We start from the raw sequence: 13,906 nt of genomic DNA, 5'->3' as shown, positions 1-13,906 counted from the left end.
GATGAAGCATCTTTACAACTGAGTACCCTTGGTTTTAAAGAACTGTGTAGTCAGTTCAAAATCACGTTGGTATAGTAAACCGAAAATGTTGTCCCTGTTAGTTTTGCTTGCTTTTGAAATTCTGTGGTTATAACTAATATGAAATAGACTTGTGGGCATGATGGTTATATTGTGTATGAACACTGAGTGTCCATCTACCCCTTGAAGCTGAGAGAGAGTGCAGTTCTTCCTGCCTGTGGAGTGGGACAGGGAGGCACTGAGACGTTACAGCAGTGATTTTTTTAAAACATGGTTCCACTTACTGTGGCATCCAACTTAGACTCAGCCTTCTCATTCAACAATATGTTTTTGTTTCCTCACATAATCTGATAGTTTATAGTATTTAATGATTTCTTTAAAGGTATTTCTGACATCATGGGACACATTGATCTACTGGGTTTCTCTGTTAACACAGTGTGCTGTTGGAACACCTCTTTTGCTAATAAAGATCTTCCTAAATGTAGGCAGGATAAGTGAGAGATTATTTTATAGTGGATAAGGATGTTATCTATAGAGTTCTTTGTTCTGAAGTCTGGAAAATACTTTAGTAGCAAATTGATTTATAACTTCTGGGAATGTGTATTACTTAGTCATCACTCAGGGTGCTAGTCAACAGCCCCAGTCTGTCATTTTTCCTGCTAGAACTGGCAGCTGATTTCCCTCCGCTCTCCATCAGTAAAAAAGAGAAACAAGTTAGGTGATTCCATTTGCTTAAGTTAGAAAACTACAGTTAGATGATTCCATTTGTTTGAAAAGTAGAATGTGACCTGTATACTATAATAATAATAAAAATAAGAAATATGATTATGATAATAGTAATAGCAGCTAACATTTACTGAGCATTTATTAAGTACCAGGTTTTATGCCAAGTGTTTTATATGCAGAAGTTCAATTAATCCTCACAACAACCCTGCTTGGTAGTTATCATTATTAGTATTTGACGTGTAGGGCAAAACTGAAGCAGAAATTGAGGTGAAGAAGCTTGTCAGAGTTATTGGAATATGGTTCATCTGACTAAATATCCTATACTCTTTCTTTTGTAACTTGGTATCTTTATGTTATGATTTTAGTTAAAGTCTCCAAATCATAAAGCACTTTTTTAATAATAGTGAGCTGGATGATTTTCTTGTAAAAAGATTTTAAAGGGGCTGGCCCAATGGCGCAGTGGTTAAGTTCACATGCTTCACTTCGGTGACCTGGGGTTTGCAGGTTCGGATCCCGGGCACAGACCTACACACCACTCATCAAGCCATGCTGTGGCAGTGCCCCACATAAAAAATAGAGGAAGACTGGCATAGATGTTAGCTCAGGGATAGTCTTCTTCGAGCAAAAAAAGAGAGACTGGCAACAGATGTTAGCTCAGGGCTAATCTTCCTTACCAAAAAAAAAAAAGATTTTAAAAAAGAAGCTAAATGGCCAGATCACAGAAGGATGGTAGTCACAAGGGAGGTGGTTATGATGCTACTTGAGATGACGGGGGAGCAGGCACAGCCTAGGGAGACATCAGGTAGAGAGTTGAAGGCAACTTTGCTTTCAGGTGGTGGGAGGGTGTCAAGTGAACAGAAAGAGAAGAAAGTTTGATCAAGGATCAGAGATGAGGAGGATCTTAGAAATCATCTAGTCTAGAGTACCCGTTTACAAAAGGAGTCTAAGACTCAGAAAGGGCCCAGCACAACTTTTTGTTCTTCAGACCCCTGAGATTGCTTTTGATAATCAATTATGTGAAAAAGCAGCTTGCTGTCAAAACAAATGACCATTATAAATAAATTATTCCAATAGAATCCTGGAGATCACATATTAAAACAAATTGCCATAAAGTAACATCTTTACCACTCATGCTTATAACTGAATTCACTGTTGCTGACATTTATTACACAATCACCACAAATGGGCAGATGAGAAGTTTAGGACATCAAGAAGTTAAGGATAAAGTCTTACCAGGAAGCACTGAATAAATGAAAATGCAAAACAAGGAAAGAAGTTTCTGTGCCTCTGTTTAGATTAAGAACATTTAGAAAACACACAGTTATCGGGAAATATAACACCCATTGTATAACGTTATACAGGTGTGTTGTTCCTGTAATAGTAATTGCAAAAAGTTTACCCTGAGTACTTTGATTTCCACCATTTGTTTGCTTGCTTTATATTCTTACTAGTTCATAACCTTCTTGAGGATATGGAGTGTTCTGCACATAGAGACTCCATCAGTATTAGCTGAGTTAAATATTTTTTCCTTTATCTGAAAAGTAAGACGAGCATAGTGTCCTAGCATGTTCTTCTCAGTGCATTATATATTACACTGATAGATATCTGTCGTGGATGATTTATTTCATATGTACTTCTTACCATAGAACCTTTCAATATGTGATTATATAAGTTTTTTCAGTACTAGATTAACCCTAAAAGAAGTCAATAACTTAGAGAAAAGAGGCTTTTATATGAGAAAGTTTGTCTTTTTAATTATACAACTATAATAAATTTATCACATAATTTTAAAATTTTAACTCTTCACACCAAAAATTAGTTATATCCATCATTACCTCTGGTGCTTCATCATTTTTAACAATAAATAGCTTTATTCTCCTTTGATTTCAAGCAAATAATGATTTGGTTGAATCATTATTTGATTTTGTTAAATGTTTTGTAAGCCAGTTACTGAGTTGCAACCACGTAATAATTACGTTTACCATTAGGCGGCACAAGTGTGCATATTTGAACCAACTTGAAATTAAAGTAGTAGTGGGAGGTGAGAGAGAAAACACTTCATAGTTGTTTGAGGGTATGTCTCGTTTAAGATATGACCTTGCCTTCAGGAAGTTTACAATCTTCATGGATAGATAAGGTTAATATAATATACATGGAAAAATCTAAAACTAATATGACAACATAATTACATGCTGAGTTTTATGGTATATGATGTATAAATATTATGCCAAATAATTACAGGAGTGTTCAGTAAAGAGAGAGAGTGTAGACTTGAAATACTCAGTTAAGGCTTCTTTAAGAAGCTGCATTTCCCTTGGACCTTCAAAACTATGTCGTTTGGCTGGACAGAAAAAACGAAGATGGCTGAGGGCAGGAAAGGAAGAGTACAAGAAGGGGTACAGAATTTGGCCCAGTGTAGAGCTGAGCAGTAAACTAGACAAAACCAATCTGATGGAGCTGAAGACTTGTGTTGTAGAGTAACCAATAATATTTAAGAAGGTTGTCTGGAGCCATTATTATTGAAATTCCTGCCCCCAGATAGTCATGTTTTTAGTTTGTTCATTTCTAGATGAAGTCACTCAAGTGAGTCATTCAACACTTGTGTTAAGACTGTAAAACATCATATAGATGTATTTAAGATTCGGATTTGAAATAAAATGTTTTTTAATTCAAAGTAAAATAATCCATATTTCAATCCATATTTTGCTCATATGCCTAAGTTCTAAACATGAAGAAATGAAAGATGCTGTCTTTCTGCTAACCTAGGGGATACAGGGCTAACCACTAAATAAAAAATAAGTTCCCACTAGGTAATTTGGATCAGCACACCTGATCAAAACTCTGCAGTTTGTATTCAGGGAGAGAGAATTGCTGACTTAACACCCAGATTACTTACATAGTATCTGATAGTCCTGTGTTTGGCTCCCTCATTTTGCTCTGCAGTAGTTCTCATTTGCTCCAAGAAAGTTGTTGCTTACCTAGGAAGTAAAAGCAGTATACCAATCATAGATGGCTCAGTCTTCAACAGTGTTGTTAGATCGTTTTAATTTCTTGGACTTTTTGCTTAGTGCATGACTAACTACCGATAATCCACTCTGTTTCTTGCCTGTAGTGGCTGTATATAGTGGGGGACTAAAGATGGCCAGCAGGAGCCACCACTCTCTGTGGCTCACATTGCATTTATCTTAGTTGGTGAGCCTACCCCAGGATTGCATTTTGATGACCCTTTGTAACAGCCCGCATGTTCTAGGAGGCCAGGAAGAAAGGCAGACAGACAAACTATTGAAATATTGGGTGCATTAAATGCTGTGCACTCTGGCCTTTTCATGTGACTTTTTATTGTTGGAAACTATTTATGAAATAGGATAAGAGCTTTCCCTTATGTTAAAAAAATGTAATTGTACAGTAGATCTCTGACATTTGCTAGAATATTTTCTGAGACCTTTTCCATTTCCCTAAATTTACAGATATCTTTGTAGCAGTTGACTCTCTTTTGAGCCATCTTACAAAGAACAAAGCTTTTATCTATTTATAGTGATGAATAAAATACAACAAAACCTAAATGAAATTTGGATACTGGTCAGTGGGAAAGCACATGGATCAACTAAGTGACTTGGTCCTACACATCATAAAGCAGACAGGATTGAAATTTGCCTCAGCAGAATTATATATGACCACATCAAAGACCTTTGGAGTCTCTCATGTTGAATCTTTGAATGCCATGGTACTGCATTAGACCAAAAATGACATTTGTGGGGTTTTTTTGTTCATTTTAGTTCTCTCTCTCTTATAGCAAAAAATCTGAGCTGCTTATTTAGGATAGATCTTGTCATTGTGTTTAGTAAAAAAAAAAGTCATGACAGCCTTAATGAAAAGTGATAGCAGTCCTGTATTCTGTACATAAAAACAACTATTTGACATTTATCAAGTACCTACCCTGGGCCAGGCACTGAGTTGTTCATGTGTTTACCCTGCTCATTAAGTAGAAACTCCCAGGGAGCTTTTTAAAACACCGATACTCAGATCCAGGCTTAGACCTGTGGACTCCCAAGTCTGGTGGTGGGGTCTTGGGCACATAGCAATCCCACCAGCCTACTTTTTCACAGATCACTTCATCCTCATAACTGCACTGGGCGATGGTTTGCCCTGTACCACATGCGAGGAGACTGACTTGCTTTAGCAACTAGCCTAGGTCATAGGGCTCTGTATATGTAACAAAATTAGGGTCAAATCATACATTTTGTTTTGTAAAGATTTTTTTTTAACTTATATAATGTGCAATTTTCTCACTATCGTTAAGTAATTTTTAGAAGTATGATATGTTAATGTATGCATGGTATTCTATTAGATAGAGGGATCACTATTTATTTAACTCGTCCTCTATTGTTCAAAAGTAAAATTGTTTCCAGTTTTCCACCCTTATAGGTAATAGCAAAGTATGCATAAATCTTTGTAATTATTTCCTTAAGATATATTTCCAAGTCTAATTGCTGAATCAAAGGGTATATATTTTTATAAGATTAAAAAAAAGCCTATGCTCTGCCCCATTTCATTTGGCCATCAAATTCTATTGATATTGCCTTGCAAGCATCTCTTAGAGACATCCCACCTTCCTGCATTTCCATAGTGACCCCATTGTTTGGGGTCCCATTACTTATCCTTTTCACTCTTCCTGGCTTTTTGATTTGTCTGCCTCTGGTTTCTCCTATGATAATTCATATTGCATGCAGCTAACAGTCTTTATAAAGTACCACTCTAATGTAATTGTGTATATGTTTATTTGTTGAGAAAATCTTTCTTTGACACATGTGTTGTTTTGCTGAGATACTAAGACATAGCCCATTCCCTTGAGTTTTGTGAGGTTTCGGAAACATAATTATAATGCAGTGTCATAAGAGATATGAATAGAAAGTATCTTGAGGACATAAAGAAAGGTTAGTCTTGGAGGGGCAGCCCCATGGTGTAGTGGTTAAGTTTGACATGCTCTGCTTTGGCAGCCCAGGTTCGGATCCTGGGTGCTTCATGGATTCAGATCCCAGGCATAGACCTACACCACTCATTAGCCATGCGTGGTGGTAACCCACAAACAAAATAGAGGTAGATTGGCATACATGTTAGCTCAGGGCTATTCTTCTTCAAGTGAAAAAAAAAGAAGGAGGAAGATTGGTAACAGATGTTAGCTCGGGTTAATCTTGCTCAGCAAAAAGAAAAATAAAAGTTAGTCTTTCTTTATCTAAAGTGACACTGAAGAGACAGCATATGAGTGCAAAATTAAACAATAATTAGGCATTTTCCAGGCAGAAAAGGCATTTTAATATTCGCATTGCTTGGTCAAGACTTTCTGTAATACGGTTCCAGTCTACTTTTTAGGTTTTACCACTCAGAACCCTCCTTGATTCATTGTGAGCCAACCTATTTGAAATGACTATTCCTGACTGTGGATTATGCTTTCTGAATTTTGCCTCTGGTTATGTCTGTCCAGGCTAAAACCAGCAATGCTTTGCTCTTTTCTTTAATGTCCAAATGCTATTCTTCCTTTAATGATCTTCTTCTAAGAGTCCATTCCCATTTACCCCAGCTGGTAGTCATCTGGACTAAATATCTTTTTCCTCTCTAATAGGACTTGGCACATTAGACCTTATGTTAATAACCACTTTAATACATTTTACCTCTTAGGTTCCTAAAAGGACAGCAACGACCATGTCACCCAGACCATTAAGGGCAAAGATTTTATTTCTAAATCCAACAAATACCTTTCCATCTATATCTTATTTCCCCTCTTAGCACCATTTGGCACTGTTGATTCTTCTTGAAATACACTCTCCCCTTGGCTTCTCATTTTTTCTCCTACTGCTCTGCCTTCTCAAGACTCTTTTGTAGGTTCTTCATACCTATCTGTCCCTTGAATGTCTGTGTTCCTCATAAGGCTCTCTTAGGTTCCTTTGTTCTCTCAAACCACACATTCTCCCTGGGCCATGGCACTCAGGTTGGTGGCTTAAATGATCATCCATATGCTTATGATACCTAAGTCTAAATCCTTAGTCCAAAATCCCTTGGTTCAACGCCATATATGTGACCTTTGGTTCTGCGACCACTTGGAGATTCTGCAGGCACTTCAGCTTCAATGTTCAAAACTGAACTTGTCATTTCCCCCTAAACTGCTTTTCCTCCTATTTTCCCCACGCCACGGAATGGTGGTGGTGGTAATGATGATAATGATAATAATGGCTAAGATTAAATTGAGTGCTTATCTGCCAGGACTGTTCTGAGTGTTTCATATGAATTAGTTCATTATTTAATTCTTGGAGAAGATTTTATCATCTCCATTTTATGCATGAAGAAACTGAGGTACAGAGAAGTTAAATAGTAGTCCAGGATCACCCAACTTTTAAATGGCAGAGCTAGGAATCTGGCTAAGGAGCCTTTATCTTAACTACTGTGTGTTGTTGACTCAATTGCACAAGCCACAAACCCAGAAGTCATTCTTGGCTCACCCGCTCTCTGCTCTCATGTACAGTGAAATCCCAACAAAGGTCTTTTGATTTCTCTCTCTTCAATATCTCTCATATTAATCCTTTTGTTTTATCATGCAGCTGCTCAGCTGGTCTTCCTAGTTCTGGTCTTGCCTTAACCAGTCCTTTCTTCACGTTGTACTGGAACGCCAAGCCTTTTTCTAAAGGAAGGTGGCAGCACACTAAGTCAGGTGCTCAGGCTCTGGAGTCAAAAGACCTGGGTTAGAATCCTGGCTTCACTAGAATTAGTAATGTGACTGGTCATATTACTTTCTGTCAGTAAGCCTCAATTTAATCCTCTGTAAAATAGGAGTAATAATAGTGCTTATTTCTATGACTTTATAGGACTCTTGTGAGGATTCAGTGCAGTCATGTACGTACAGCACTTAGCACAGTGCCTGGAAAATAGCAAGCACTCAATAAATGTAACAGTGCACACTGATTGTGTCAGTTCCCGGCTGAAACTTTCTGGGTTTCACAGTGCTCCAAGGTTAAATCTGCTTTCTTTAACGTGATTTACCGGGCCCTCTATGACCTGGTCCTTGCTTACCTCTCCGGCCTGTCGCTTAACTCCTCAGTTGTACCTTTTGTTGTCACAGCCTTGCTGAATGGCTTTCCTTTCCCAGAGGGCAGTACTCTGAGCCTTCACTATAGATAGCTCCTCCTACTAGCCCGTGGGTCACAGCTTGGTAAGGTTCATTTAGGAAGCCTTCCCAACTATCTTAGACTTCTATGTTCCCTATATGAATGCTTTTCCCACTATACTTGCCCTATATAAATGTTTTGCCTACTGTATTATCACTTGTTTATTGTCTGTTTCATCTATTAACTTTCAGTTTCCTGACTATGAGAATCAAGTCTGTCCCAGTGACAGTTTTTATCCTCAGCCTTCAGCACAAGTCTGACATATAAGAGATACTCGTTAAATTTTTTGAACCAATCAGCTCATTGGTTGATGTAATTTTATACCCTGTGTTTCCATAAAGATTTAAAGTGGCAAACATAAATATGTATGCTACAAGCAGCATCACGACAGTGGAGAAGAAATTAAGGTAAAGGGAAAATAAGGATGTGAATTTAGTATACAAATGTATGTTATAAAGTTAGTATATATGTTATAAGATTAATATGCAGAACTTATGTTATAAGGCTCTATATTCCTATAAAATATGGGTCTATAATTGGCCCTCAGCTTTCTGGCACCTGCTGTAGAGGGAAACTGAATGGTATCCTTGACAAGATCCATAGGATTAAAGCAAACAACACACTCAGAAAAAGCATGACCATTTCTGAAGGACTTGAGAGAAAGATGTCCCATGGTTCCTCACAGAGGACATTGTGCACTGTTGTGACCAGTGTCCTCACTGCATCTTTATATTAAATGTTCCCCATAGCCTCAGAATGCTCATCCACGTTGGCTAATGGCAGAAAGAGAAAGAGCAGTTCGGTAAAAACAGTCTCATAAGAGGTCAAAACATTGGGCTACATATAGGTTTAGAGTGTCTCAACTATAAAGGTATGAAGAGACTACATGTCCTTCCAACCATTCTCTGCAAGTGGTATTTCACTCACTGAGATGTGGTGAAAATTGGTTGGCCCTGAGTTGGATTACTCTTCCTAAAGCATCTATCAGGAGTTAAGTGCAGGGCCTAGGCCTTTACCAGTAGGTGGAGCTTGGGAGTAGGATTCTCTTAGGGAAGCTGAAGAGCCTACTGAGATTTCACACATGAATTAAAGGCCACCATACCTCTGAAATGAGGTTGGCCATTGTGTTCCTCAGAAACAATTGATACTTACGTGTTTTGTATCCTCTGTGAGGCTTAACAAAATGGTGCCTTGCACATCATCAGTGGACCACTGCTCAGTCCCTGTCTGTGTGGCCTTTCTGGTCTTGTTTCTTGCTGTGCCTCCACACTTTCTCTTTATTCCAGCCACATGGAATATATTTTCCCATGCTATTCCTTTTCCAAAATTGTTCCCATTCATCTGGGTAGCTCCTCTTGGTCCTTCAAGACAGTTCAAATGCCTTTTCCACTTTAAATAATCTCCCGACCTCTCCAAGTTATTGGAGTTCCCTCTTCTTACTCTCATCATAGTCTATGCATTTGTCATAATCACTTCTTTCATATTCTTTTATAATCGATGATGTTTTTGGTCTCTCTCCCCCTTGGACTGTGAACTCTTTTAGGGTAAATACTGTGTCTTATTTATTTTTATATCTGAGACCCTAGTGCAGTCATGAATATTGTAGGTACTCAGTAAATTTATGGTTCGTACAAGTTTTTGTAGATGATCTATTTTCAACATCTCACACACGTATATGCCCCCACATGCTTTTTTATGCGTGTCTGATTGGTAATGCCCCTGCCACCTTCAGTCTAGACATCAGACGCTCAGCAGATGTTAGGGCTTTACCAGTGGACCTCTTCATTGCAACAGAGATGAGATTTATGGCAGTGCTAGAGGGCCATGTAAGGCACGTGCATGGTTGATTATAAAGGCTCTCTTAAGACAGTCTCCTCCTTTTTTAACTGCTGAAGGATAAAAGTAAGGCTGATACATGTTTTTTTAGATTGTACTATTAGAAGAGACATACAGCAGCATGTTATTTGTAACTTAAATGAACAAGGTCTTGGCATTTGATCATGTAAAAATCTGTATGAAATTGTGGTTCTTCAATGTTTCCCTGGTTTATTAATATTTCTACTCAGTGAGTTTCAGAGTCTGAGATAGTGCCCAAGAGACAGTCATTGCAGCCTTGTACCTCTCTGTACACTTGACTTCAGTAGGAGAAAAATGTTGCCCTGGGACTATCTACTAATTCTCTAACACCAGCCAGCTATAGTAAATGCCTACTAGTGTGAAAGGTAGGTCTGGGAGATAATGAGTGCTTGCCTTATGGCACCATTAATTTAAAAAATTCTTATATATTCTGGTGTCAGAAGATTATCATTTTCATAGATGAGTAAAAATTGTATACATCTTATATTTTACTCATTCAAAAGGCTTGTCTTTGCCTAAGTTTTGATCCTCTGTTTATATTATTTTCTTAACAGTAACATGCTGAAAAATGCTGATAACTCTGACACTTACAAAATATGTTTATTTTAAAGTTCAGAATTGTGGAAGAAGCTTTGTAAGTAAAGTTTGTGGAATTGCCTGTGAGTGATAACTTTCTGTAGACTCTACACTGACTGTAAATACTATTGTTACACACATTAAAATGCTGTCAGTTTTCCCTCTGAAGACAAAAGTGAGAGAGATGAAACAACAGCAGAGCATGCCAGCAGCTGTTCCCTCAGTGTCACCTCGCTGTGTGGCCACTACACTAAATCTTTATGGCTTTATAATGTCGTTTTGAAGCAAAATATAAGAGTTTCAGTACAAATGCAAAATGTATGTAACAGTATACTTTAGCTTCCTGTTCATATGAAAATCAAAATTTATTCTCACCAAAGTCGAGATGTTGGCCTGAATCTAAAGCCCTGTGGATCCTTAAATCTAGAAATTCATCTTAACAGGAACTTATGCCTGCCTTTTGGTTTTATATAGTATATAATTTCGTTGTGGATTATATTTCTTTTTTGGGTTTGTCCAAAAAAGCTTTACTTGTTTCTCCTTTATTTTGGGCATGTGTCCATTTCATTATTTATAATTGTGCCTTCTTTCTTTTAGTTTTATGGGATTTTCTTCCTTATTCAAAATATTTTTTCTGTATTTTTTTTCAGTCGCTAGGACCTTTCTTATTTTGTTTTTAAGTAAGTTATGTTCTTTTTGAGTATTGCAAAGCTATAATAAAACACTACTGACCTTGCTGGTGTGTATGAGTGTGTGCCTGTGTGTGAGCACATACAAACCAAGTTTATGCGCCTTCAGTTTTTACAAATAGATTCTGATCAAAAATCAGTCGCACCAGAACATGAAACTAGAGAAATTCTTTACTTGTCAATGTTGAAAATTGTCTAAGCAGCTTTCTAAATGAAAGAATTGTTTTCTCCATTTCATTCCACATTTTATATATGATATAAAGTATTATATTTATATATTATTATAGAATATATTGTTGTAGATATTTTATAACATAGGAACCCTATACTTAGCATCTGATTGCTAAAAGCACCCAAACTCACTTTGTCGTAGAATCTGGACTGAGCAAAACAAGTCCTGGTGCAGTTATCGTAAGCTGGCTCCTCTGTCCTGCTTGAAGCGTAAGTTGTTGAAAGGATGTTAGTAACTTTCTGATTCACCTGGTTTCTCCTGACAAAGTTACGTGGGAGAGGAAAGCATACGTGTCCCCAGTGGCTTTGTTTCCCTCTGCACAAGAGTATTACATTTGATCACGTGGAGCAAATTCCAAGTAATCTCCTGCTTGGTAAGATTATTGACTTGGATAATCTGTCAGAGCATGCATGTACACACAATATGCCTATTTTAGTGTGTTTATTTTGTGATCATTAGTAATCTAATGTAAATACTTTTCATTTTAGTTTAGTCATCTTTTTTATAGGGTTTGATAATTGAAAGAGAAATTAAAGTAATACAACCACTAACTTACATTTATTTCTCAGTCTTTGTTCTATAAAGTACCATTTCCAGTTATAGTCTCATTTGAATGTAGTAAATAACAGTAATCTACAAAGTGTTGGATTCTTTTCATTCTAATATTTTCTGTGAAAAAAATTGCTGTCTTAAATCTTTTGATAGCAGGTGTCATTTTTGTACTTTTCTTGTTTTTGCTGTTCTCTATTGTTCATGTTATATGCCTGTTTGTGGTGACTAAAATACCTCTCTAACAAATACTTGAGTACTGTTAAGTAAAAATCTGTCTGTGATTCCTTATTACTCATTATTTATAACACATTTTAAAAGAATCTACAGAACATGGGTTTTGGAGACTTTTAAACAACCAGCCTTTGATACTGTGGGGTTGCTGCACAATTTCTTAAATGTTAAACGTGAGGAATTCGTGTTGAGAGTTGTTTGTCTTATCTATAGGTTAACAGCTGCTTTCTTTGAAGTGATGGATTTTATCTCCAAAAACTCTCCATTCTTTGGATTAATTTTGCATTGTATAAATGTAGTCTGAAAGCAGCTTGAGGTTCCCTGTGGAAACTTTTGAGACTGTTGTACAAAAGTTTAAAAAGTCTATATTCATAATTTATTTATGATTTATATCTTCCCCATTTCCTCATAGATTTGAAATGGCCTTTAGCAGAAGATAAAATAAGTAAAACCTGGCTCACAGTGCCAAAGTCAGGTATTAAAGTGTGTGTGTGCATAGGGCTTGAGGGGAAGGCATATTATTATCCATGCTGAGAAAAACTGCTCTAGTCAAACATGGCCCTTAGCAGTGACCTTCTTAGAAGTCAAGGTCTAAAGGGTCTTCCTGTGTTGGTGATTTACAGTGGTAATGAGCTAATTTATGGCAGAAGAGGAAGTGTTAGTCAGTGCCTTTTCTAGGCACAGTTGTCACTACTCTTGGGTAGCGCATCTGACTGAGTTCACTTAACTAGCATTCCTCGACACTGAACAACATTCTTCCTATTTTTGTAGACTACTCTTAGATGTCATCATTTTAAAAGATCTACCACTTGGCCAGATATGGTTCTGCTCAGGAGAGGAACTCCACACTATTGGTATGAGTACATGGAAATTACTTTGGACATTCTTTGCTGGGTAATAAGGCTTACTTGCTTTCCTCCAGAACATAATTTTAACAACCACAATAGGTTTAAATAGTAAATCCAAACAAAGTTTCCAAACAGTTTACTAATTAATTTTCATTAAAGAAATTATTAGTAACCTTTCTGACCAGTAAGAACATCATTACTATGTTGGTTCCAATATTAGTTCCCCTAGTAATTCAAGTAGACTGTAGCCATCTCTTATGTTACTAAATCAGTCATAATGAAGGCTTATATTTTACTACTTTAGGGATGGACATTAGTAAGAACTGAAATTAGGAAAGACTTGGTAGGAAACACTGACTTTTGTTTAGACTTGACAGACGAATAGAGTTTAGGCAAAGGGAAACGTTATAAAAAGTCTGTCCAGTACATATTATTTTTAAAATTGTGCTTATTAAAGGTGTTTATATTTAAATATTCTAAAGAAAATGTCTTTTTTTGTAAATGCATATAATCTGAATCTTAGGTAAGGCCTGTGTTTTATAGTTAATACTTTGTGATGAAGGCATGCTGGTGACAGCATCAGAATAAAAATTCGTCATGAACACATCCCTGTGGCCACATTTGGAAAGTTAGAGTATGATCAAGTACCTCAGAAACAGTATGCAAGTGCTGAGTAAGGGGGAGAGTTTGGGCAATTGGACCTTGAATTAGATCTTGAGGAGTAGTAGGATTTGATTTGGTAAAGAAATTGTGAGAGTACAGTTAAGGTTGTAGATTCACCAGTGGAGACTGCCCTGATTAGAATCCAGAGTTCATCTTTTTAAGTGGTGAGAGCTGAAGTTAGAGAGGTAGTTGTAGTTGTCATGAAGTCTTACTTCTAACAAAGTAGAAAATAAAAGGAATTAAAAATAGTCGGAGTTGTGAAGATAGTGTTTATGACATTATAAATACTATGGGACTGGTAAGTTGTTCCCTTCTTAGTATTCTAAGAGAGTTGATTATCTTCCTAAGCAGTTTATT

At 36.9% G+C, this 13,906-nt stretch overlaps 1 protein-coding gene across 10 annotated transcripts in view; it reads left to right on the top strand.

The window, feature by feature from the left end:
* The window catches only part of LCLAT1 (lysocardiolipin acyltransferase 1), a 192,348-nt gene that overhangs the window by 117,713 nt on the left and 60,729 nt on the right, over positions 1–13,906 (top strand). The window lies entirely within an intron of this gene.

The sequence above is a fragment of the Equus asinus genome, chromosome 6 (assembly GCF_041296235.1).
Source record: "Equus asinus isolate D_3611 breed Donkey chromosome 6, EquAss-T2T_v2, whole genome shotgun sequence".
NCBI classification, from domain to species: domain Eukaryota; kingdom Metazoa; phylum Chordata; class Mammalia; order Perissodactyla; family Equidae; genus Equus; species Equus asinus.
This window is presented reverse-complemented; position numbering and strand designations above follow the sequence as displayed.